This window comes from Wasmannia auropunctata, unplaced genomic scaffold (assembly GCF_000956235.1).
Source record: "Wasmannia auropunctata unplaced genomic scaffold, wasmannia.A_1.0 LD335479.1, whole genome shotgun sequence".
NCBI lineage: Eukaryota > Metazoa > Arthropoda > Insecta > Hymenoptera > Formicidae > Wasmannia > Wasmannia auropunctata.
The window spans coordinates 22,173-26,758 of NW_012027411.1; the positions used below are offsets into that span (position 1 = coordinate 22,173).

At 28.8% G+C, this 4,586-nt stretch overlaps 1 protein-coding gene across 1 annotated transcript in view; it reads right to left on the reverse strand.

Moving 5' to 3' along the window:
* Positions 1-4,586, reverse strand: part of LOC105456923 (putative sodium-dependent multivitamin transporter) — a 12,014-nt gene that overhangs the window by 2,852 nt on the left and 4,576 nt on the right. The gene's annotated exons all lie outside the window — the stretch shown is intronic.

A 4,586-nucleotide genomic window follows, 5' to 3' on the forward strand; every position in this document is an offset into this window, starting at 1 on the left:
TTACCGTCTTGAGACCTGAAATTCTGCCACCTGCAACTAATTGTTTTGCATGCACACCAGGAGCGGCCACGATAAATCGCATACCCTCAAGTGCGTTAATTTCTTCGATTTCGAAAATAATCGGAATCTGAAAATTGCCATGTGTCATCTAAGTGTGTTAGGAAAGTGTTACGTGTCATTCAAATGTTCTAGAAATTTTTTATTCATATAACTATCTATATAATCGAAGAAAATTTTTGTTTTCTACGTGATGATCAAATGAATTTGCTCGGATAACTTAAGATAGAGATAATGATAAATATCGAAATTTGGAATAAATCTGCAATGCAAAGCAAAAATCACATTTCCGTATAACAGGAAAAACAGCGAAATAAAATTTTTAATGCAATAATACATGTTCAATTAAATTATGGTATATTAAATTAATATTAAGTTATTATTTTTTTATAATAAGTTTAATTCAATTGTAGTTACTATAAATTATGTAATTATATAAATTTTGATAAATAAATACTGAAACGACTCATACTAAATCAACAACTTTTAAAGATATGGATATTTTTATATTTTTCTTTTTATCGCATTATTTACCCATAATGTAATGTTATATATTTTAAAAAATATATATAAAATATGGATAAATAGAAAAAGATGGAAGAAAAGAGAACAAGTAAAAAATTTTATTATAATTTGACGTAACAAATGCATTATTTAAATATGTAATTTTATTTAAAAAATTACCAACAATAAAAAAAACAGGTTGTTTTCGAATATTTGAAAGTATATACTGTTTCTATACAAGAAAAACAAGTGGCTTAAGTTTTGTTTTTCTGTATAAAGAATTATAGCTACGTCGTTGTTAATTATTGGGTGTTCTTTACCACTGTGGCATGTAACATTTTCCATAAACGTTCCGTGTGATATACGATTATCAAGTAGAGGAAGGTCGCCGATAATTTCTCCTTCTTTTGGACTACTTCGTTTTAAACTAAATTTTTTAAACAAACGCTAAGCGAAAAACTTTCAAAATATAAATATCTAGAAAATGTTTTTTATCTGACAAAAGATCATAGCAGTTTTCATATACAGTATTGTATTTTGCAAGATGGAAAAGTAACGCGTTACTTATAACTATGTTATTACATGTTTTCGTTATTTTCTTTCAATAACGAATGTTATTTTTTTCTGTCTGTAATGATAACAATAATATTGTTATATTTTTACAATAACAGTAATAAATTTGTTATTTTTGTTGTTACTTTTTATATCGTTATTTCCTTATTTTATAATATGTTTTTAATTTATTAATTTAAATCGATCGTGGAATATGTCAGGCAACTAAGATGAAAAAACACCAATACAGTACAAAGTATTTTGGTACTTAATAATATTTCTATATGTGAACCTTACGATTCTCACAATTAGTTCAAGTAAACTGCGCGCTGTATGTAATCGATCTTTAAAACACAGCTCTATAAATAGTACGAAATCACAGTTAAATTGCCAAAGCAACTTAATAATTCGATAATCAGCTTTTACTTAAACTGAGAATTTTAAGATTCACATTTAAAAATAACATTAAACAGCAAAATTTGTATGCCATATTGGCGTTTTCTCATGTTATTTTTAATTTATCATTTTAAAACATATTTTGTATACTATATCTCTTAGGCTACAATAATCACTACCAGTATTGACAATCTATTATTTATAATTCACATTACTTGTATATACTATAGATTTTCAGTATTAACAGTGAGTATTGGAATGCATTATTAATAATAACATTAATGTTTAAAAATAATAAATTTAATCTAACTTTCTGTAAAGATAAGTAATATAAAGAAAAACTTGCTCCATACAAAGAGATCTATTCATAATGAAAAATACAAATATATCGAAAAATATAGAAGATACGGAAAATTATTTCAGACAAAAAAGTTACGGTCTAAGAAAGACAAATATTTATAGAATTAATTTTTAATGTAAAAAAAAATAATTTCTCAAAGTCATAAAAGTCATTGCTTTTATAAAATGAAATTTTATAATTTTTTTACATAATATGCTTCCTCTAGTTATATTAATTACTAAAACAGTGTTAATAAAAACCTTTTAACTTAGCAATGTCTTCATAAATCGAATTTTATATCAGAGATGAAAACGTGTTTGCTAATGGCATTCAAACTGCTGATAGCAAGTAAGAAAAAGGAGAATAAAAAGAGGAAGAAAGCAGTATTGATGCACTATGTAGAATTTGATTTGCAAGATATATGGTATTCTATTCGATATAAAAACTGAAGTAGCTGGTCTTTAGCCAGAGGTTTAATTCTCTAAAAATTTGCATACGAAAATACAAAAATATTATAGCATATATACGTTACAGATACCATAAATTTCTTTAATATTTTTGTACGTGAAATTTTTTAAGAGTAAGGTTCTAGAACAGTGCAAGTATTAGAAATAACTTTAAACCTAAAATGAATGCGACATACGAAAAGCATGTTTCTAACGCAAAATGCAGAAAAAATGATAACACAATACATTATATAACTGCAGAAGCAAGCAAGAAACTGCAATTTCGACCATGTGGATATAGAAATTTGTAGCCATATGTTTGAAAAGTTCTTTAACAAAACTACATCAGCAATTATTGGAGAAATCCGACATCAAATTAGACGAGATATAGAGATTGTTAAAATTATTGAAACTATTGAAGCAGTTTTACTATAAACCAAAAGAATGGCGAGAAAACCAGTGGCCTTGCTAGTGGAGAAGAAAAAACAGATAAAGAAAAGGACGTACAAAATGGCGAAATATATCGAACATTTCTGGTGGATACAAAGGACAAATATAAAGAATAAATGTGCGGATGAGAAGTAAAAAGCAAAAGAGAAGATTTACAATAAATGTGAAAAATGATTGTTTTGCAAGAGTTTGCAAAACAAACTGAAACGACTAACAGCAACGGAGAATAAGGAATTCGGGAACTCGATAAAAAGACAGAAGAAAAGGATGGCTATGCATTCGGATTGGAGAAAAGGGAGAACTACATCAACACCATGGATGGGAAATGAATCAACGCGTTAATAGGGGGTAATTTAACGTATTAATACGGTAATTTTAAATTTACTGGTAAATTTATAGGACATTATGTAATATATAAGTACGTTTACGATTCCGCGTTCGGATTGAATACCAACAAACCCGTCTCAGTATCCATCTCTTACTTAACCCTTATTATCAGATGTAATGTCTTTCAGCTTATTCGTACTTGCTTACAGAAGTTACAAATGTATTTGGCTCGCAGCTAACCTTGTAATTGTATGTATATAGGTATACTTCTGCTATACCGCTCTCAATCCCATGAGCCAGTCTTCGTCAGTCACGTGTGTATCCCGACTCATGAGTAGCGTACACGTACATTTGTACTATAGGTTTATAGATAAATAATACCTTTATTCCATGCTTTCTCCCTTCTGTTCAGTTTTGATCCAATTGTAAAATTCCATTCGACTATAGATATAAGTACAAAATATCTAACCCCTATCTTAAGATTATTAAACTGTTAGAGCTTTGTATAGATTTTATTCGTAGCGTTATCCTTCCCGTGGATTATATCGTTGACAGAATACCTTCTGTCTAACGGAGAACTTTTTTCAATCGCTGAGTTGTGTCGTCTAGAACGTATACGCCGCGCTATTACGGGAAAGAATAAATTAATATCTAACTTGTCGTTGTGATTCTTAATAAAAAAACGAGATAAATTGCTGACAAGCAGTCCAAGTAAGAACGTTATTAAGAATCCGATGGGCGAGTACCACATGTTCGAAATGCGATACAAATAGAAGTATGAGCTGTCGCCAGTGCTTCTGAAAAGGAGATACGACAATAATTCATTAAATAATCTCGCGTGTGTATATGTATATGGTTTGCTGAAATATGGAAAAATTAGATCAGACACAATTCTAAAAATGCTGAGACAGCCTGTCGAGATTAAATTTTGAAAGTGTCTGCTATAAATTTTATCAATAGAATCACCGCATAAATATAACAGAATTAGATAACAGCATTAGATAACGGTGGATTGACCGCAGAAACTGATCATAACTATAATCTGCCCTTTTATAATCATATAACTATCCATTAAAATGTTTATGAGATAACAGATTCTGCTTGATTTCAGATAATAATTAATCTGCTGTTATTCTCTCGGAAAACATAAATTTAATGCAAATGTAGACATATTTGATTTGTGACAAAATCTAAACTAATATTTCTACAACCAATTAATTCGTTATCACAACGGACAGTTTGCTTACCAATTAGAAATTAATTATGTTGAAAAATCAAATTTACATAGTATACTCAAGAAAGATGATAATGCTAAAGAGTTACGACGTATTCGAATAACCAATTTGAACAGTCCATATAATTATTTGAATAATCCCACATAATTATTTTTACACTGTATCTGGCCTAATCTTTATATTCGATACTCTTCAAAACTTCTTTGAAAAGCGTTTATTCCATTGTAGTTTGATGAATCACTTACTTAGAAAAATTCGTGACGTTCTGTAAAACGGACA